Genomic DNA, 23,589 nt, shown 5'->3' with positions numbered 1-23,589 from the left:
AGGAAGAGAGCAGCAGTCAAGGAGCATTCAGGGCATAAGGTAAGAGATTCACATTCACATTGCTTTGTTGTTTATTTTCTTAACGTTCACCATTCTTTTCGTATACTATATTAGTAATGAGAAAACACTAATATATAACTATAAGTGTATCTGAAGCTTTCAGATATGGAAATGGATTTTCTATAAGTCTCTGAAAACAAGCATGGATAGGCTGATGTATTACCCTTGAGACCTGTGATGATGGGAGTGATCCCCTTCTTGACGGGTCCTCAGTAAACCCAACACTCTGCAGACACAGTATGCTATTGTTACTGGAAAGGGGTCCCAATCTAGACCCCAAAAGAGTGTTTGTGGATCTTGTGCAAGAAAGAATTTCAGGCTAATCCATAGAATAAAGTGAAAGCAAGTTTATTAAGAAAGTAAAGAAATAATTCATACGCAGAGCAGAAGCATGGGCCTCTGATTGCCCCTTTTTATGGTGATTTCTTGATTATATGCTAAACAAGGAGTGGGTGGGTTATTCATGAATTTCCTGGAAAAAACATGGGTAATTCCAGAGCTGAGAGTTCCTCCACTTTTTAGACCACATGGGGTAATTTCTGGACGTTGCCATGACATTTGTGAACTGTCCTGGCGCTGATGGGAGTGTACCAGTGAGGATGACCATGGGTCACTCCCATCACCATTTTGGTTTTGATGGGTTTTAGCTGGTTTCTTTACTCCAATCTGTTTTATCAGCAAGGTCTTTATGATCTGTATCTTGTATGGACCTCCTATCTCATCCCGTGACTTAGAATGCCTAACTATCTGGGACTGCAGCCCAGTAGGTCTCAGCCTTATTTTACCCAGCATCTGTTCAAGATGGAGTTGCTCTGGTTCAAATGCCTCTGACACTATGAGGGTGCTTTGGCAGGAATTATCTTTGGACCACTTTGGCTTTGATCTCCCAGGGAGTGATCATATCATAGAAATGGAAGTAAGCATGTATTTTGTCTCTCCAACTGAACTGTTCAGAAACAGTTAATAATTTCATAATAATATTACTAGTAATTGTAGCAGCAGTATGTGGTTAATCGAGGTTCCATGTGCATTTCTTTCACAGTGTCTTAATTTTCACATGATGTCCATGTTTCAGGGGTTGTTATGCCTGCTTTACAGATGAACAAATTGAAATGTTAAATAACCTAAATAACCTTGCCTAAGAGCTTATGAGAGTGTTGGGGCTGGGATTAGAACCTGGTCTATCTGAATTCAGCACTCAGGTGCCCAAACACTGTGAGAAATAGAGGTAGTTTATTTCTTAAATGATAAAACCATTTAAATGTTCCCAGTATCATACCTAGCATTTAATAGAGACTCAGTACATTTTAGTTCTCTCTTTCTCTCTTTGAAACAACTAACTAATTAACAAAACAAACAAAAACTTGCCACAGTTCCAAATTAGAGTGATATGTGAAACTCAAAGGCATAGTAAAATAATGGACTTTAGGAATTTAGGAGCTCCAGGTGACAACCAAGAAGTCTAGGGGTGAGGACTCCTCCAGAGTAGCCCAGAAGAGCTATGCTAGACACGTCTGAGGCAAGGAAGGAGAGGGCAGGAAGAGGCTGTGAGGGAGGCAGTGACCACCAAGAGGGGAAATGGGCAGAGAGAGAATCCAGATAGCCAGAATAACCAAAGAACACATTAGAAGAGTTAATGTCTATTATTCAAGACTAAGTTGTCTCCAATTCTGAAGTATCAGAATGTCTCCTCACTGTACCCTGACACCATTATGAACACTCAAATTTTGAGTAAAAATTTGCCACCTACAAAGACCCTGGACAGCTACAGTTTTTCCTAAAGCCTGAAGGAGGATGGGTGGTCCACCCATGCAGTTAAAGGTATTGAAGACAAATAATGTCCAGTAACAGCAGGAAGCAGGCTGCTCTCTTGGCCATTCTGCAGTAGACACAGATGAGCCTTCGTTTCCCATCGCACTAGAAGGTGACCCTTTATGTCAGAGTGAAAGAAACCCAACCCTGCTGGTTCTGTGAAAGGAGACTTCTAGGGGGCAGATCTATACAATTGTTCCCATGCTGTCTTGTCCTCATGCCTAACCAGGGACCACTACTTGGGGCAGGCACCATACATGCTTGGACAACTAACAGGGATTGGTTTCCAGCAGCCTTGAGGGAGATTGGGTAAAATGTTTTGTCAAGATGAATCCCCCTGGAATCATAAACCCAATGACACACTATCTCTAAATGGCTGTTTCCCGCATGTAGTGTCAGGTTTTTCTTTTCTCTTTTCCCCTAATCCTCTAGGACTGTCCGTAAGTGGAAGCATCTACTGAGGCTTAGACGAATATAACCATGAATATCAATAAGATCCTTGATCCTTCTCAGCATAGGTGAGTGTGCTGGGGCCATTTCCCAGCTCTTTGAGAGACGAGGGGCTATTACGCCCTTGCACTTTTTAACCTCCTATTCTGTAGAGACAGCAATCACACACTGCCATAATTCCATTAGTTAATGAATACTCTGAGAACTTGTCCATCATAAAGGTACACTTAAAAGTTAATCAATTATCTCTTCTCTTAATGTTTTCTCCTGTTTCTTATACCTTCTCATTTAACTGAAACCATACTGGAAATATTTGATTAATTCTTGAATTTAAGATTTTCATGTGCTTGTACAGATAGGTTGAGAAAGGAAAAAAGTATTTCTGATTTTTCTCCTGTTTTTGCTCCATATTCCCATTTCAAGTTCTTGGGTAGTGTGGTCTAGTGGGGAAATTGCAAATTTGAGATGAGCAGTTCACCTCTGCCCCATGGCAAGCTGATGATTTTTTTTTTTTTTTTTTGAGATGGAGTCTCACTCTGTCACCCAGGCTGAAGGCAGTGGGGCACGATCTCCACTCACTGCAACCTTCACCTGCTGGGTTCAAGCACTTCGCCTGTCTCAGCCTTCCTAGTAGCTAGGATAACAGGGGTGCACCACCATGCCCAGCTAATTTTTTTGTATTTTTAGTAGAGACGAAGTTTCACCATATTGGCCAGTCTGGTCTAGAACTGAACCTCGAGTGATCCGCCCGCCTGGGCCTCCCAAAGTGCTGGGATTACAGACGTGAGCCACCACACCTGGCCAGGCTGATGACTTTTGTGCTCTTCTTTGCTGAGCCTGGACTCGGCTTCAGAACCCTAATCAATTCAGGAAACCAGGCAAACATTAGCAATCAATCAGTTCCCAGAGGTAGCCAATTTCCATCTAATAGGAGGAAACCCTAAGTTAGGACTGGGATATCAAACTCATTTTTTTCAGTAGCTAGCTGTGACTTTAGGCAAATTACTTAACTTCACTTTGCCTGTATCTCTCCTGATCTTTACCTGGAGAGACTTCAGTAGCATTATGTCATATGAGCATTTGACTTTGCAAATTCAACTATACATATTCAGCAAATAACAACAGCAGTGATAGTTTTCCTACCACAAAGCCCCAAATGCATATAAACTACTTCTTCTGGTACTCAACCAAAAAAAAAAAAAGTAATCTTTTTCAATGCAGTAGGAAAACTGGTTAGATTGCCCTCATAAGGAAGACAAAGTAAACACAAAATCATTTGTGCTACATTTTATGAGCTTTTAAAGAGATTTTTGAAGGGCAATTTTAATTCTACACAATTTTTGCCTGATGTGCTGATTTTAGATTTAATCTCATTTAAGTAATGAATGCACTCTAGTAAATGTCAGAGCTAATGAGTGGCTGTGAGGTTAAGTGAACAAGAGGGGTGATAGCACTTTTGAAAGTTAGAAAAAAAAAGTACTACCCAAATATATGGTGATAGTGTGATGATGGAGGTGGTGATAATAAGAAAGACACCCTGGGCACCCTGAGTGTGAAGAGAACATTAACATTTTGCTAATGAGACATTATCATCTGTGGTCACCAGCTTATATAGTTTGGATATTTGTTCCACTCAAATCTCATATTGAATTGTAATCCCTAATATTGGAGGTGGGGCCTGGTGGGAGGTGACTGGATCATGGTGGTGGATATCTCATAAGTAAATTTCACTATCCACATGGTGCTCTCTTCACTATAGTGAGTTCTCACTAGATCTCGCTGTTTAAAAGTGTGTGGCACTGGCCAGGCACGGTGGCTCACGCCTGTAATCCCAACACTTTGGGAGACCCAGGTCAGGGATCACAAGGTCAGGAGATCAAGACCATCCTGGCTAACACAGAGAAACCCTGTCTCTACTAAAAAATACAAAAAATTAGCCGGACGTGGTGTCATGTGCCTGTAGTCCCAGCTACTCAGGAGGCTGAGGCAGGCAAAGCACTTGAACCTGGGAGGCCAAGGCTGCAGTGAGCCGAGATCGCGCCACTGCACTCCAGCCTGGGTGACAGAGTGAGACTCTGTCTCAAAAAAAAAAAAAAAAAAAAAAAGGGTGTGGTACCTGGCTCACTCACTCTTGCTCATGATATGCCTGTTCCCACTTCACCTTCTGCCATTATTTTATACCTCTTGAGGCCTCTCCAGAAGCAGATGCCATTATGCTTCCTGTACAGCCTGCAGAACTGTGAGCCAATTAAACGTCTTTTCTCTGCAAATTACCTAGTTTCAGGTATTTCTTTATAGCAATGCAAGAACAGCCTAATACACCACCTAAAAACCATTGTGTTTGGTTTTCCTTAAAGTGATCCCCCCATGGATTCTCTCACATTCTCTTCATAAATCCATGAACTCCTAGAGAATCCTTGAGGTAGAGTCTCACCTGCCTACAATCAGTTCAGTAATTTAAAGGTGATACTGAGGGAAGGCAGGAAGAGGTTGGATGTACGCATGAACTTCCAAAAACTTTGCTGTCGTGCTGGAAGACCCTGGAGATGTTGTACAAAGAGAGAACTCAGACATGCTGCCCCTTCAACACATGCAGCAATAGATAAATGGGTTGGTTTATTGATTCCAAGTCTGGGGGTTGTTTGGGGCATTAGCAATATGAATAGGGTTGTATAGAAATCAGCCAAGGGCAGAGCCCAGGAGAAATGGAGATCTTCTTTCAAACACTGAGGATGAAACATCAACCAGACCATCTTATCTCCAAGATGATGGAAAAGATCTTAGGACTGATTGCAAGAAATAGTAAAATCTAGAAAGGAAAGCCAGTATTGACCTAAAGATGGGATTCTCTAAGAAAGCAGGGACTTAGAAAGGATCAGAAGTCTCAGAACGCATCCTGGCATAAAATTAGGGGATGCACTGGATGGATGAAAGGCCCCATCTCAGAAACTTTACGGGAGTTACCAGAAAGCCATGATGGATTAAGAAAGAAGTGAATTCTCATGGGTCTCACAAATGAACCCAATCCAAAATAGACTTCAATCTAACATGCCAAAAGGTTGGGGATGGAAATCAGAAAATGGTCATCATTGGCCATGAATTTCTAAGTTGCTGGAAATAAAACAAAGATCTTAATAATCACCATGTTGGTCACATGGCTTTGGATTCATCAAGAAAACCATAAATCTCATTCTGGGGCCTAGAAAACAAATTCCTCAAGAATCAAGGGTGGGATGGATGATGAATGCCATTGCACGCATAATATAAGCATTTTCACCCCACAGCAACAAGGAGTAACTTTGTGGTTTCCAGTAATTTTCAAACTGCTCCGATTGATAACTTGCTGATTGGCTGCCACCCAAATGTCTGTCCATACCAGAAAGCAATATTAGGGAAGAGAAAAAATAAAGGAATATTAGGCAAAGAAACTTTTAGCATTTAGAGGAACACGAAATGTGAATAAGCTGTCTCCAGTCTCCTGAAATTCATTTTTTTTCCTGAAGATAGATATTCCTTAGTAGTAAGGAGTGTGTGTGTGTGTGTGTGTGTGTGTGTGTGTGTGTGTGTGTGTGTGTGTGTGTGTGTGTGTGTGTGTGTGTAGGGTTTTTGGTTAGTTTTATTTTACTGTGCTATAGATACTTAAAACATTATTCAGAGAATTCTGAGTACTTTTTTAACGGTAGGACTCAAAAATACTGGCAGGCACAAACTTACCTCATTTTCTAGGAAATCTTTTAGTGTTCAAGCCTTCTTTCATGTTTTTAAAATCATACTAAAGAATTTCAAGCAGGCCGGGCGCAGTGGCTCACACCTGTAATCCCAGCACTTTGGGAGCCCTAGGCGAGCGGATCACCTGGGGTCAGGAGCTCAAGACCAGCCTGGCCAACATGGTGAAACCCGTCTCTACTAAAAATACAAAAATTAGCTGGGTGTGGTGGCACATGCATGTAGTCCCAGCTACTTGGGAGGCTGAGACAGGAGAAACACTTGAACCTGGGAGGCGGAGGTTGCAGTGAGCCGAGATTGTGCCACTGCACTCCAGCCTGGGTGAAAGAGCGAGACTCCATCTCAAAAAGAAAAAAAAAAAAAAGAATTTCAAGGAGACTTAAGTTACAGTAAAAGACAATTTATAGCATTTGACTGTTTTACACACACACACACACACACACACACACACACACACACACACACACACACACACCCTTCTCTGCTTTTATAATTTCCGTTGCAAAGAAATTAAAGAGATTTGGCAGAAACCCCAAATAAATCTAGGTGGTGATCTATTAAATTTATGCCCAGATGAAAATGTATAAAATCATATTTTGCAAATTTAAATTTTATTAGGCCATTTTAATGTTTTTTTCTTTCATCTTTCTGAAATCTAGTATCTCTTTCTTTCAATGATTCTTCTAACACTACACGTGGAAATGCTACTCACAGATCTGACGGAATATGGCTCCCAATTTACACGAATAGGTCTATTGCAAAAAAGATACAGCCTATGGGGATCATGTAAAAAAATGCTGTCCTTTGAAGACTGGTTTTAATGTTTCATTTAGTAATACATTTAAAAATTTTTGCGTAGAGACAGCTAATGTTCTCCCTCACGTTCTGCCTGTTATCTGAGATCCCATATATATGTATATAAGGCTGCTTTTATGTATTATATGGACTGGGTTAAATAGACCCGTTTCAATTAAGAAATGTCTTGGAGGTGTAAATGAACACACGATTGAACAGGCAAGCAACCGTACAGGCACTGCACAGGAAATGCCCCTACCTCACACCTTTAGTTCAGTGCACTCCTTCATTAACACTGTGATGACCCATTTCTAATGCTTGGCTGTAGCCAGAAATGAGAAGCATATTTGCCAGCCTTGTAAAGCCAAAAATGAATAACAATAATTTAAAAAACCTGGCCATGATGATCTTTCATTTAAAATAAATACTAGCAAAAGAAGTGCTTTCCTTTAAAATATCCAAAGAAGGTATTTATTCACCCAGCATTTATCAAAATGACAAACAATGTAAAGAGACTCTTTTTAAGATGTGTATTATTGGGACAATACTCTGATTTAGTATGGCCTCTGGGGTTTAGGAATCTGCCTTGTTAACAAATGCCCCCAGGTGACTCTGATCCAGGTAATCTTTGATTACCGGTTTGAGAAATCCCGTCTTCTTAAATGCTTCAAGAGGGAAAGTTATGTTAGCTTTCAGGCTTAATTTTCTAGAATATTTTCTTGCTTTTTAGACATCAGCCTAGTTCAATTACTCCACAAGGATAGAACTCCATGGAAACTTACCCCAAAATAAATGAAAACGAAGGACAGAGTATAAAATATTTTTTTGGAAAATTATGCCCAGTTTTCTTTTGGTCTGCCATCTGATATCTTTTAGATCTCATTCTTTTTTAAGATCTCCAAATTAGCATTTCTTTAAAATATTTCAAAGCATTTGATTTAAGCGAGTTCTCTGAGATAAAAATTTTTTAATGCTTTTATTGTTTTCAAGTGTTAGAGAACCTGAACATAACTTCGATTCTACAGAAATGTTCTAAATTTATTTCTATTTTTCCACATTCATTAGCAGGTGATCTCTGCACAAAGCTCATGAGAAAGGAAATACTTATGCTAATGTTTGTATATTATACTGAACACGATAACGTTTACATGCTTACATTTCCACTGTATTTTTGAGAAATATATGCAAAAATAACAATTGTAATAATAGTAGAATGGTAGTGGCAATAATATTTTTGGAGAAATTACTGCATTCAAGGCATGATGTTAATTACTTTATATGCATTATCTAAGGTATTTGTCTTACCAAACTCATAAGGAAGGTACATCTTTATTTTAACTTATGGGGAGAAAACTAAGGCTTACAGAAGTTAAGTAACTTGCCCATGGTCATGGAGATGGTAAATGACGCAGCAGGGACATGAACCTTCAGGCCACCTGCCTCAAATGCCCTTGCTTTTAACCACTCTGTGGTCCATGGGTCAGCAGTAAAATAATTGTCAATGCAGTTAAACTCTGGTGCTGTATTTACAGTATTAAACAAAATGCCTTCAGCTGCTAAAGCCTGCTAGCTACAGTTCAGGATTTTCATGCCACCCTAACATTGATCACTCGTGCAACATCCCAAATGACATTTTAGAAACTGTTGCACATAGTTATCCTTAATAAATATATTTCCAAAATTTTTTATGAGCAAAATATTTAACCAGTGGGGATGAGGCGAATCTCTCTCTTGCCTGGCTTCTCCTTACTAGCTCAGGTGCCTCCTAGTTGACAACACTGAGGTCATTGCCTTGGAACAGAAAGACAATTCATGGAAGAGGCAGTCACTGGGACGGCTTCACATTCTCCACCCCAAATAAATCTCTTCCTCTTTCTTCAAGCTGAGTAGTGAAGGCAAAGTCCTCTCATTTCATATTGGAGGCAAATCTTAAAATTCAAACACTGAAGATTCCTAAAATAAAAAGACTTAATTAAGGAACTATTAGATCCTCCCTAGGAATAGGCTTCAATGTGTAGGAGTGAGCAGAATGTGACTGGATGGCAGCGGGGGAAAATTAGATGAGAGTATGGAAACAGAACAACCTCACCTAGTTCGCTAGGTACCTAGGTAACCTTTGGTTGACCTCTCAGAGCATATTCAGGCATGTTACCGCCATAAAGATACTCAAGACTTGTATAGTGTCAACTCCGTCCCTTGGGCTTTGTCAACTGTAAATGAAATTGACATGTGTTTCTATATAGCTTGTGTTTAGATGTTTCCTCACTTTGGTAGGAGTGTTTTTTTAATCACAATATGAATGTCTTTTATGTAAGCTACAACTCAATTCCTATTTCAATTAAGGATGAATATGAGTTTGTCTTCTACTTCTTTTTTGTCAAATGACAGCTACAGAAGGAAGAATACATTTTTCTTTCTACCCAGACTACTGGACTAGCAGAACATTTAAATTATCGTATCTCATTTTCCTAGTACCACTATCTTTCTCCTTCTAACAATCTCAATAAAATGTCTCTAACTGCTCTGTGCTAACTGTATCAGTTTTTCCTGAGTTCTTCGAAATTATTTTTAGAAATTTGGATGGGTATATGTATACACACATGTGTTTGTATGTGTGTATGTAATTTTCACATAAATGCAGTCAGGTGACAAGGCAAGTCCATGTGTAAAGTAAAATATGTGAGACAAATGGAAAATATTCAGTTATTTGGATATGTGTCTAGAAGTTACCATGGAGATTTTCTGAATGCATTACAACATAATGGGCAAGCAGAGATTTAGGCTGGCATACAGATAGAGGCACTTACTAGCTAATAGAATTCCTTCATGTTTCTTTATTGTATCTAAGAACATGTACTATTTGGTATAATTTAGAATTTATAAATGATTGCCAAGTAATTGTTATTTCATATTTGTACATCAAAATGCAGTGGTGGTTGTGGTAATAATTTGAGGCAAATCTTTTGACTTTGTCCTTAACCATTACTTTCTCATCACTGGTTGTAATATGAATGATCAGAGTTTGTGAAGATGGTAATTTTTCTTGAAAGATTATAGTTTTATCAAGGTAACAATAAAGAAAAGGCTCTCTCTGTATGTCTGAAGATTTTCTTCTTTTCTCCCTTATAGCTAATTTGTAACTTTCCTATTAAGCTGTGGCATTTTGTGCCTCAGAGAAGAATGAGAGTACTGATATTTGGATGGTTTCATTTTCTATCATTTCATACAAATTGAACTCATTTTCACCATCTCTGAAGAATATTCTTTTAATGTGTGTGTTATACTTTTACCTGTATCACAGTTCAAAAGAGATGCCTTTGGACCTACAGAGTAAATCTAAAATAAAGCCTTGTGTTCATTCTTACTATCACTGTGTGTTTGTAGGTGATTGGGTAGCTGGAGGGATACACAATTTGAGTAAGTTTTATTCACTACAATCTAACTAATTAAGGTTTAATCTTTTCAGTAATGTGATATGTGTGGCTCAGAATGACGTCAGTCTTGTCCTTGAAGACTGCTGTGCTGTAATCTCTGGAACCCTGGATCTACTCTGAGATCCATTCCAATCCATAGCCGAGTCCTAGCCAAGAAGAGGTATTTCTAAAGCTGCTGATACAAGGGTTCCCGCAAGATTGCAGCAGCCCATCTCTTGCTCATGACTTGGCTGAATTTCCTGTTGAACTGAGTATTGCTCATTCTTTCACAGGGTCATCTCCCTCCTCCAACCAGTACCATGGTCACTTGTGCATCTGCCAATAGCCGAGGTCCTATTATTTCGCCATTGTTAATTCCCGCTGCTTGTTCAAACCTATGGAACATGCAGAGGCAGATGTTTAGTCTGTTTGTGCTGCTATAACAAAATACCTAAGACTGGGTGGTTTAGGAAGAACAGAAATTTATTTTCTCACAGTTGGAGAGACTGGGAAGTTCAAGATCAAGGTACTAGTAGGTTATCTGGTGAGAAGTGCTCTCTGCTTTCAAGATGGCACCTTGTTCTTGCATCCTTCAGAGGGGAGGAATGCTGCGTCCTCACAAAGTGAAAGGCAGAAGGGTAAGCCAGCCCAGTTCTGTCCAAAGCCTCTTTCATAAAGGCCTTAATTCCATTAATAAGAGGAGGAGCCCTCATGACCTAATCACCTCTTAAAGGTCCCACTTCGTTATACCATTATATTGGCCACTAAGTTTTGACACATGTATTTTGGAAAGGACATATTCAAACCATAGCAGAAGGTATGGTGGTAGAGATGGGGAATGAGTTAAAAGAGCACAAAACTCTTGAGCCAGAATTCAAACTATTTAATTTAGATCTCCAATGGCCACAAAAATTCTTTTTTCTCTTGCCCTTTTGCTTTGGGATATGCATTTCCTTTCTCTCTGCCATTATCACAACACTCATTGCACACTCAAGTATGGATGTGTTACCACAGTCAATAGCAGAGTTCCCTGCTGATAGAAGGCAAGTTGAGATGCAACAAAAGAATTGGTGCCATTCTTAAAGGTTTGCGAAATAAGTTAAGAGCCGAAGGGATTAATGTATATTGGCTAATGACGTAAAATTCCAAGCATGTCTATTCAATAAGTACTAAACAAATATTGTTCAAGATCAAATCATTTGTTCAAAATGAAAGATTAAATTCATTTAAAAATCTGTTCTTTGAGAAGTCATCATTTGAGAAAAACCTGCTAGACTAGAATAGGAATGTCACAGAGCTTCATAAAGTGTTATTTAAAAATGTACTAAAATATGTAACAACATGTATCTAGCAAAAGACATGAAGGTTCCATTTGGTTACAACTGTGTATGCAAATGTGTGTGTGTCTCTGTGTCAGATGTGATATGGGTAAGGGAAGGTGGTGAGAAAAACCACAGTTTTCTCCCCTAATCTTTGATATAAACTTTTATACTTCTATAAGGGAGGGCTTCTTATCTATATAATTATTTGAAAATATGAGCAGCATACTACAGGAGAAAGAACCTAGGATTTAGAATCATAAGAGTTGGTTTCAAATTCTACCTCTACCATTTCATAGGGATCTCATACCTTAAACTTTAGTCTTTTTGAAGGTGACAATAAAAACTGTGTTGCAGGATTATAGCGAGGATCAGAAGAGATGATCTATGCATAAATCCCTAATAAATGTTCTTGTGCTTTTATTGTTACTATCATAAATATTGGTTGTTTTTATCATGAATATCACTTTGATTTTCTCAATCAGATTCTGATGGGTTGTATTCTTTCTATGAAGAACTGCCCGAGACTGGGTAATTTATACAGGGAAGAGGTTTAATTAACTCACAGTTCCGCATCGCTGGGGAAGCCTTAGAAAAAGCACAATCATGACGGAAGGCAAAGGAGAAGCAGGCACCTTCTCCACAGGGCGGCAGGACAGAGTGAATACATGCAGGGGAAATGTCAGATGCTTATAAAACCATCAGACCTCATGAGACTCATGCACTATCACTGGAACAGCATGGGGGAACCGCTCCCATGATCCAATTACCTCCACCTGGTTCCACCCTTGACATGTGGGGATTATAATTCAAGATGATATTTTGGGTGGGGACACAGCAAAATCATAGCAACCCACTCCCCAACTCTACCTCCATGTCTTCTGCTGTGGTTTCAAAGTGTCCCCTCCAAAATACATTTTTCTCACCACCTTCCCTTACTGACATCACATCTGACATGAGATACACACAAATTTGCATAACAACTGTAGCCAAATGGAGCCTGTATTAGTCCGTTTTCATGCTGCTGATAAACCCAAGACTGGGTAATTTATAAAGAAAAAAGAGGTTTAAGGAACTCACAGTTCCACATGATTGGGGCGGCCTCACAATAATGGTGGAAGGCAAAAGGCATGTCTTATATGGCGTCAGGCAAGAGATTGTGAGAGCCAAGTGAAGGGGGAAACCCCTTATAAAACCATCAGATCTTGTAAGACTTATTCACTACCATGAGAACAGTATGAGGGAAACTGCCCCCATGATTCAATTTCTCTCCCACCAGGTCCCTCCCACAACGTGTGGCAATTATGGGAACTACAATTCAAGATGAGATTTGGCTAGGGACACAGCCAAACCATATCAGAGCCTTTATGTCTTTTGTTACAGTTACATGTTGTTACATATTTTAGTACATGTATTTTCTATAACCCTTTATGAAGTTCTGTGGCATTCCTATTCTAATCTAGCAAGTATACATGTATATGCATATATATATATATAAAATTTGATGTTGGGATATAAATGTTTATCATTAAAATTAGTTTGACCTTAGAAAGGAGCTTATCATCTTTTTAATAATGAAAGGGAGAAATAAAGGCTTGTAGGGAAAGAAGGGAGGAAATAGGGAAAATGAAGAAAAGAAACAGGAAGGAAGGAAGTGACTGGTTAACCATATGACAATACGAGGTGCAGGAGACTTTTAAATATGTTCTCAACAATCTGAAAGGTCATAATTTTATCTCTTGTGACTCGAAGAATCTAAAATTAAGAAAAGTCATCTGCCCATGTCAAAGCCTAAATTAAGCTCCATCTGGCTCATCCCAGATGTCCTATTTGTCTTCGTGTCCCTGCAGTAGCTAGCACACTGGGGATAGTGAGTAAAAACACAAGGGAATTAAGAGCTCTTTGAAGGAGAGGAGGAAGTCAAGCTTTCCTCTTTACCCCCAGGATATTACATAAAATGTTGAAGGAACTTCACGAAGTCCTCTCCCATATTGCACTTCAGACATTTTAAGATAATAAAATAGAAGGCTTTCATCCCTGGCGGTTTTCAATGGTTGATTTTCCACTTCACCTTCCTTTCTAACCCCCTTCATCTCCTCATTCTGCAATCAACATTTAACTTAGGTGGCTTCAAGTAACAGGTGGTGGTTGCTAGGATACTCTCACCAGCCTCAGAAATCCTGAATGTGAACAGCAAATTTATTTCTATAGCTCTCATTTTTAGCCATTTTAGCATGTTGTGTTATATCAATATATGAAACACATGAGTCTACATTACTTAATTCAAAGTGAGGCACCTTACATACATTGTTAGGTATAAAAATTTATATATAGGTTATATATAGGTGGCTGGGCACAGTGACTCACGATTGTAATCCCAGCACTTTGGGAGGCTGAGGCAGGTGGATCACAAGGTCAGGAGATCAAGACCATCTTGGCTAACACGGTGAAACCCCATCTCTACTAAAAATACAAAAAATTATCTGGGCATGGTGGCATGCACCTGTAGCCCCAGCTACTAGGGAGGCTGAGGCAGGAGAATCACTTGAACCTGGGAGGCAGAGGTTGCAGTGAGCCGAGATGACGCCACTGCACTCCAGCCTGGGCAACAGAGCGAGACTCTGTCTCAAAAATATATATATATATATATATATATATATACACACACATATATATATATATGTAATGAAGTTCCAAATGGTCTTATTCTGTGTATCTCCAAAGGCACTCATTGTTGGAGTCTGGGAGTGAAGCAGCAGATGGATGAGATGCATTCATACTTATAAAAATGAGGCTGAGAGGAAGTGCAGGGGACAAACTTAACCTCTCAATGAATAAGTTAGAGGAGGAAAAATTTTGCTTGTTAGGGGAGACAATATATTATAATGCCCTGGGGATACTGATTGGATATCAGTGGTGAGAGTATAGTCTAAATTCACTATGTTCACGGAGGTTGGTGGTAGTGAGGGAACACTACACTTAAAAAGTAAGTAAAAATAACAACACTAACGTGGAGTAATGGAAGACAACTGCAAGACTGTAATCTTCATAGGGAGAGACTGTATCTGCATGTCTACCACCATATCCCCAGTGTCATGCATTGGTAAAAAGCCTTAGAAAGTGCTCATTGCTATCTGATGAATGAATGAGTGCATAGATAAAAGCTGAGAAGCAACAGCATGATTTTATCCACAATGGAAAGAGATTCCTTCCCCCAATCAGGAGAGCAACTTCCTGAGGGTTATGCAACTAGAACCACACCGAGGAAGGAAATACCAACAGTCAAGGGGTGATAGAAAGACAATAAGCATGCTCAATATGTAGCAGCTGGAAAGCCATATGGGGGCAAAGAGGAAAATGATAATGACTCTCCAAGAACATGTGCAAAGCCTCAAAAGAATTCTATCATCACAAGAAAGGGACCTGGGGCTAGGGTCCAGAATTACCTCGGTGGGGCCCAAGGCCTATGGCTCTTCCTAGGGAGAAGTATAAACACCGTATCTTTCATCTTTCAGGCTTGTGTGTCCTGGGAAACAAGTACATACATAATTAATTCAGTTAAAAATTACTTCCAATTGGCAGATGCTAGGATATTAGCTTCAGCACGGAAAAGTGGTATTAAAATATTCACTAAATACATCAATATGTTAAACCGTCTGTGGGCTTTAAAATTGTATTGTGTATTCCATTATGGAAATATGCATGTGATATGTTAGGTGAAGAAAGCAAAAACACAAAACCATGTGCACACACTGTGTTTACAGCTATGTTAAAATGTACAGTTATAGGATTTTAGGGAGAGAGACCAGATGATCATTGATAGAGATGCAAATATTTGGTATTTTAGTGTTTACTGAATATTTTTCCTGTAAATTTTTCTGTAGTAAACTTCATTATGTAGAAAGAAGTTGTTCCATCTAATCAGTCATAGCATGCATTAAATGATATTTCCAGATGGGGATGGACAGTCTGTCACTCCCACTCTAACACAGAAGGATCATAATGTAGGTTATACGGCCTATAATGGGGTTCTGTAGGACTCTATCACTGAAAATAAAATGATTTGCCAGCAGGCATACAGGCTGAGGAAAACAGCATTAATAAACTTTAAAATGAGTTTCCCTAGATGAGTTTTATTGTCTTCCTATTTAGGTTATATTAGGTCAGCTGTCAACCAGACACTGAAGTTCAATTTACCAACATTATTAATTAGGTAGACCATTTCATAATAATATTTTCTTGCATTTCATTCAGGTCTCAGTGAATTTCACATTGTTCTCCTGCTGGTCATTTTGTTCTTAATAAAAGAATGAAGAAAGCTCCCGAGCTTCTAGTCTGGAAAGAAAATGAAAGGGGTACAATAGAAATACAATTAGCAGTGATACTTTCCATATTTCATCACTTTTCTGTAAACAGATGTTTTGTTAGCTGGCCAGTCTACAAGTGCATGAATCACATGAGGAGCAGCATTACTGAAATCCTTTATGGCAAATAAAAACCAGCTCTTGTCTTGCAAAGTCTCCTTCAGAAGCCTCACACATTCAAGGTCTTACAACATTTTTTATCCCTTCACTACCTCTTGGCCCCATAGTCTTGAACACCCCTCTCATCTTTATCTCCCCTCAGGGGATTCAGAGTGAAGAGAAGAATTTTGGAAGAATTTTAGGAATTGGGTCAATGGAGTTTGTGTCTAGAAACTTCGTGTTTTGACATACTGAGGGTATCTATACTTTTGACAGATATTTTCTACCTGAGATATAGTGGACAAGAGAGCGTAACAATTTTTTTTTTTTTTTGAGATGGAGTCTCACTCTGTCACCCAGGCTGGAGTGCAGTGGTGTGATCTCAGCTCACTGCAACATCTGCCTCCTGGGTTCAAGAGATTCTCCTGCTTCAGCCTCCTGAGTAGCTGGGACTACAGGTGCGCACCAACACGCCCAGCTAATTTTTGTATTTTTAGTAGAGACAGAGTTTCACCATGTTGGTGAGGTTGGTCTCGATCTCTTGACCTTGTGATCTGCTCAGAGCGTAACAATTTATAGACACTTGACACTGTTATATTCAGCTTCACTCATAAGTTGTCTGACCAACCATTTTGGACAAGAGACTCTGAGTTTGGAACACAAAAACAAGATAAAGAGGAGAGGTCCTGTATTCTTTTTTTTTTTCTCATTATCGAAGATGTGCATGGGGGTCGGCGGTTGAGGAGTGGTCAGAGAGGTGTCAAAGAAAGAGTGGTGGTAGAGAGGAATGCCAGGAAATCTCAGCTCAGGATGATTAGTGTCACTTGATCTCAGAATACCTGTCTTTCAGTAGGGCATAGGTTGGTGGCATAGTTTGGGTGTGTGTTCCCACACAAATCTCATCTCAAATTGTAATCCCCATGTGTCGAGGGAGGAACCTGGTGGGAGGGAGGTGATTGGATCATGAGGGTGGTTCCCCCATGCCGTTCTCATGATACTGAGGGAGTTCTCATGAGATCTGATGGCTTAAAAATTGCAGTTTTGCCCATATCTCTCTCTCTCCTGCCACCATGTAAGACATGCCTTGCTTCCGCTTTACCTTCCGCCATGATTGTAGGTTTCCTGAGGCCTCTCTAGCCATGCAAAACTGTGAGTGAATTAAATGTCTTTTGTCTGTAAATTACCCAATCTCAGGTGGTAGCTTTACAGCAGTGTGAAAACGGACTAAGGTTCGGAAAATGCAAATTAAGTCAAAGCTGTCCTCAGCCCAACCCCCTGTGACTCCAGGGCAACGGTAAGTCCTGCTTCAAGGGGAACCTCATCCAACTTGACGTTTTAAAATCCTTTCTGTTTTGGCAAGAATTAGAAAGTTTTATGGTCTCACTCAAAAGTCATAGCCCTACAATTTTTACTTCTTCCAAGGCTTTGGGGGGACCCTCTCCAAAGAATAACTCTACTCATTGAACTTTCTCAGTAAACATTCAGTCCTCCAAACTTTTGCTTCGTGTTTTCAAGTTTATCTCATTAAATGACTGCATTGCTGATGCCTGAGCCACCTGCCACTGTGGATCCGACCCAGCTTTATTATGACTTCACAAGTGTCATATCAAGAGAACTCTCCAGCCCTCTCAGCAGACTGATCAAATCATGGGATACAAGTTTCCAGGCTGGCCTTCTTTATGGCTGTGTGGGGGAAAAGATTATTCAAGAATTGCCTGAGGAGTTCAACCTGTTCACAAGCCATTACCAAGGGATGAGGGCCCCATAAAGAACTGTAAAAAGGAAATCCCATTGTTATAACAGAAGGCCAGTGTTGCATCTTATTGGCTATCCCCATCCAACACATTCAGGCCTGATTAGCAAAGAGGCTTTGGCTAGGAGCTACAGTGCCTTGGAATTGATTTTGCAATTAAACAACCTTGGCAGTACTCAGCACAGCACATGCCTGATTATTTAGGCTCAGTTCATGTGAAATTACCAAAACCATGATCAATAATCCATATTGGACTTATGTTGGACCACTGAGGAGAAAATACTTTTCAATTTTGACAGATTTCCTCAAAATAGCTTGCAGTGTTCACTGTTTTTCTTCAAACCTTCTTCCATCTGCAGCCATCACAGCTCTGTGGCAAAGACTACATTCACCTCCACTGAGCTTAGGGAATTAGTTACCAAGATTCCTATCCAATCTGTCTCATCATCATATCTCACTGTCCACAGACACATGGTGTAGCTACATTCATGCAGCATCACACCAAGGAACCTATCTAATTTTACAAACAACTCTTTCCTCACTCCACCTCCAATGTCCCTACTTTTTTTTTTTACAACTCTACTCTCCACCTTAACCAGATGATCCCTAGTATGGATCTTCATGTTCCCTACTATATCTTCAATCCAAGTTTCACAGCTTCAAAAGCAAATATGTATACATCAAAAGCAAATGCTTTGGCATAAAATAACATTAAGAAATTCTTATAATTTCAATGTTTTTATTATTACTCTATTACACTTACCTCCAATTTGTTGTCAGAGGGTTTAACTCAAATTCACAGTCACTTTGTAAAGTTGAAACATTTTTCTATGGCTGATAAAAGAGAAGCCTTTGAGTTGTGGTTATTATTATTTTCCTTTATGTAGCTTACAAGCATTGACAAATTGGTAATGACTGTCTGGATTGCTGAGATATGAAGAATTCAGAGGACACTTCCAATCTGGGAGAAAGAATTCCAGGAAAGATTGTGATGTCTATTGTTGGCTCAAAGGGAGAACTTTGAGTATACATGCCACATATTTACCATTGTTACCTTAAATTTCTCACAAATAATTAGTTTTAAATGTTTTATTCAATAATACAATATTATTACAAGAATCTAGATGAGAAGTGAGCAAACTATAACCTGTGGGCCAATTCCAGACACTCTATGCTTCTGTAAATAAAGTTTTATTGAATGTAGTCAATCACATTTATTTGCATGTTAGCAATGCTGAATGTTGAAAAGTTGTGATAGAGAGTGTAGAGCCCACAAAGTGTAAAATATTTGCTATCTGGACCTTCACAGGAAAAACTCCACCTCCTGATCTAGATCTAACCTCAACGTACTACTGCTTGATTTCTTTCTCCATAGACCTAATAGTTTAGGTCACTTAATTCGCTGTTGCCGGTTCAACCCCACTTGGTCTTTGTTCAAATGAACTTAATTGAAAAGCTCAGGTATCTGAGCATCAGTTTAACTTCATGACCTAAGGAGACCTTATCTCCTACACTGTAATAATGGGTAGCTGTCCATTGTCTGTAACTCAGTTGCCATTTGGTATTCTAGTTCCAACAAGTGTGGAGAATTAAGAGATGCCCCCCACCACACACACTGCCCTTCTATTTCAATCTTTCAGATCCCCGTCGCCTATCTGAAATCCAAAAGGCCATCCTTCACAATTATAATGATTACCAACTACTCCTGCATATAAAATCACCTCAAAACCCTATGGCTTCAAACAACAATCAACAATTAGAATTCATGTGTCCGTGGGGCAGCTACTCTGGACTGGGCTTATTAGCTTATTATAGGTCTGTGGGTCTATCGGGGGACCTGCCCCGATAATCACGTAGGTTCTTTTCTATTTTCCTAAGCGTCAGCTGGCTTGAGAAATAAAAGGACAGAGTACAAAAGAGAGAAATTTTAAAGCTGGGTGTCCGGGGCAGACATCACACATTGGTAGGATCTGTGATGCCCCACAAGCCACAAAAACCAGCAAGTTTTTATTAGGGAGTTTCAAAAGGGGAGGGAGTATACGAATAGGTGTAGGTGACAGACATCAAGTACTTAACAGGGTAATAGAATATCACAAGGCAAGTGGAGGCAGGGCGAGATCACAGGACCACAGGACTGAAGCGAAATTAAAATTGCTAATGAAGTTTTGGGCACCACTGTCATTGATAACATCTTATCAGGAGACAGAGTTTTGAGATCAACTGGTCTGACCAAAATTTCTTAGGCGGGAATTTCTTCTTCCTAATAAGCCTGGGAGCGCTATGGGAGACTGGAGTTTATTTCACCTTGGCAATTTCGACCACAAGAGACAGGTACGCCCCGGGGCAGCCAGTTCAGAGACCTACCCCTAGGTGCGCATTCTCTTTCTCAGGTATGTTCCACGCTGAGAAAAAGAATTTGGCAATATTTCTCCTATTTGCTTTTGAAAGAAGAGAAATATGGCTCTGTTCTGCCTGGCTCACCAGCGGTCAGAGTTTAAGGCTATCTCTCTTATTCCCTGAACAATTGCTGTTATCCTGTTCTTTTTTCAGGGTGCCCACATTTCATATTGCTCAAACACACATGCTGTACAAATTTTGTAGTTAACACAATTATTACAGGGTCCTGGAACAATATACATCCTCCTCAACTGACAGGATTAAGAGATTAAAGTAAAGACAGGCATAGGAAATCATAAGGGTATTGATTGGGGAAGTGATAAGTGTCCATGAAATCTTTACAATTTATGTTTAGAGATTGCAGTAAAGACAGGCATAAGAAATTACAAAAGTATTAATTTGGGGAACTAATAAACGTCCACAAAATCTTCATAATCCACGTTCTTCTGTCATGGCTTCAGCCGGTCCCTCTGTTTGGGGTCCCTGACTTCCCACAACATGAGTCAACCAGGGACTCTGCTTCAGGCTGAACTTTTGCTGGTGCAGTTTAATTGGGCAGCTCTTCTCCACCTTTCTTTCATCGTCCTCCTGCTAAAGGATGGGCTACTCCAGGCACGTTCTTGTCCTGGCGATATTCTAAGTCCAAAAGGGAAAGCTCAGCTGCACAAATGATTTTCAAGTCTGCTTGCTCACGTCTGCTAACATTGCCCCAAACAAGCACAAGGCCAAGCCCAGAGTCAAGGGGTAGAAACAAAGCCCTATTTGTAGATGGATGTCTACAAAGTTACATGGCAAAGGGCACAGAAAGAAACCATTAATGCAATTCACAAATATGTTCTCAGGAGAATCCAATAACCTGTCTGTCAGGTGACCATCTCTAATATCTCTATCAAACTGATTCAGAGCTAAACAAAACCATCAGCATGTATAGTATAGGAAACAAAGGCAGGGTGCCATGCCAACTGTCTTGATGCCAAATTCCAAAGCATGCATGAGAATAGGGAGAAAAAAGAATTACATCTTAACCTAAATTCCAGCATCAGCAATAATATTCTGAAACACACGAGTCTTTTAGAAGCTGCTCTTCCATGTGAAGCCCACCTGCCCAGAAGTAAGAGCCACACCCTTATCTCACAGTACATATAAGTGGGATGATGACAGTAAGCCATCTGGTAGAGTGGATGATACCGCATCAATAGATGCAGTCAAAAACTGCTAGGTTTTGTGAATTTTTATCTTGAAATAATTGTAGATTCACATGCAGTGTAAGATATAATATAGAGAGATACTGTATACTCCTCACCCACTTTCCCCTATTGGTAAACTCTTTTAACATTGCAGTATAATATCACAACCAGAACACTGACATTGACACAATTCACCAACCTTATTCAGATTTTACTAGTTTCATGTGCATTCTCGTATGTGTGTGTGTATTTTTATGCATTTTTATCACACATGTGTAGCTCTGTGTAACCATTACCATGATTAAGATGGCGAGATTCATAACAGTTCCATCAAGCATCTATTTTTTACTAGTTGAAGGCCAGTGAATTCTTTATAGGAGCCCAGAATCCCCTTCATTGTAGGAATTTTCAATAGTCTCAAACATTTGGTTCATGTCATGCAGTCATAGCCTCTGTCAGACACAGGATATTTGTCTCTTTTTAAACAGGTAATTGCCTGTTAAATGAGTCACGTAACTACTCTCCTCTCAAGTGACCATGGAGTGCTTATTCAGTGTGTATCCTCTTACAAATCTAATAAGAGCTGTGTAAAATGAATTAAAAAGTGTTTCACTGAAATGCTATCTCAAGGAAACCCAGCTCTGTCCATTATATTTGAAGCCATGAAAGAATCTGAAACACATTGATGAGTGAGACCCATTTAGATATTTTCTAAAATGAGATTGCTTCAGATTTGCTATTGCTGATCTCATCAGAAATGATTCTTTGGCCATACTTGTTGTCTTGGCTCTGAAAGGCCAATTAATGAATTTCTAAAACAAATGACTTGGATCCTGGATTCTTACAGAGATTTCATAAATGAAAGATGTGAGAGTGAGCTTTAAAAGCACAGAATTTCAGAGAACTCATTACCAGGGAAGGTGCTATGTGTCTTCCCTCGGACTCTCCTTCTGATTTTTTTTTTTTTTTTTTGAGACAGAGTCTTGCTCTGTTGGACTGGAGTACAGTGGTGCGATCTCGGCTCACTGCAACCTCCACCTCCCGGGTTCAAGTGATTCTCCTGACTCAGCCTCCCAAGTAGCTGGGACTGCAGGAGTGTGCCATCACGCCCAGCTGATTTTTGTACTTTTAGTAGAGACAGAGTTTCACCACATTGGCCAGGATGGTCTCGATCTCTAGACCTCGTGATCTACCCGCCTCAGCCTCCCAAAGTGCTGGGATTACAGGCGTGAGCCACCGTGCCCAGCCTCTCCTTCTGATTTTTGTGTGTAAAGATGCCAGAAAAATGTGGTCTTGACAAGAAGCATTTATGAACCTGAAGCTGTATGCCCATCTAACATGTGTTGTATTAGGACTTAGAGGAATGTACAAAACTCACAACTCAGTACGATGCAGCCTGCTGTGCTGGATATAATCATAGAACAGTAAATCCTGGAGGACTTTCTATTCAAGGGGTTTACAATATTTTTAACATTAGAACTTTCTGCTCAAATGTATCCTTTTAAAATACACTTTAAAGGTTATACATGGACATAGTCCAAAGAATCAAAGAGTCCTACAAGACTTGACTTGGTGTAAAAAGTAGCAGACTGACTTAGAATTAAACATTCTTGAGTTTGCTGAGTCCCCAGTTTCTCATTTCTTTTTGCTCTTGTATTGTTCTTTGCTCTCTTGACCTGTCTCTTGGTCTGTTCTCTTATGCCTTATATTACAAAATCAAACAATCAAACCTTTCTTGTCATTTCTGCAAGGTTCTGGAAAGAAGTAGAAAAATCATGTTTATACTGCTATCATTTACCAAAAAGCAAATGTAACCTTCTGAATCCCTAAATCCCAAAGACTCTCTCCTTATCAGGCATTCATCTCATCCCTTCAGAAGCCACTTGAGTCATCTCTTACCAAAGTTTTAAAAGCTCCTTGAAGTATTGGTTGAAAAAAATAATACAGTCATCTAATCTCAGCTTCATTTTGTAGATAAGCAAACTAAGACTCAAGTAAAATAAGAGTAGACAGATTTATACTGTGAACCACACCTTCTCTTCTTACCAGGTGCTCTTTCTAGCATACCACATTGCCTTTACTTAAGGCAGAAAACAATGAAATTACTGGAAACATTATGACAGTGGTCGAGACAATCCAGCCATTCATCACTTATTCTTTCATTCAACAAATTTGAACACCTGCTCTGCACCAGGGATTATTATATTTGGCACT

At 39.6% G+C, this 23,589-nt stretch overlaps 1 long non-coding RNA gene across 1 annotated transcript; it reads right to left on the bottom strand.

The window, feature by feature from the left end:
- Positions 1–7,796: 7,796 nt before the first annotated feature.
- Positions 7,797–18,754, bottom strand: LOC129031976 (uncharacterized). The gene is made up of 4 exons (XR_008501163.1): positions 18,555–18,754; positions 15,773–15,910; positions 15,022–15,101; positions 7,797–10,651 (listed from the first exon to the last, which is right to left on the bottom strand). It is a non-coding gene; the product is annotated as an uncharacterized LOC129031976 (long non-coding RNA).
- Positions 18,755–23,589: the final 4,835 nt, after the last annotated feature.

This window comes from Pongo pygmaeus, chromosome 11, assembly GCF_028885625.2.
Source record: "Pongo pygmaeus isolate AG05252 chromosome 11, NHGRI_mPonPyg2-v2.0_pri, whole genome shotgun sequence".
Taxonomy (NCBI): domain Eukaryota; kingdom Metazoa; phylum Chordata; class Mammalia; order Primates; family Hominidae; genus Pongo; species Pongo pygmaeus.
This window is presented reverse-complemented; position numbering and strand designations above follow the sequence as displayed.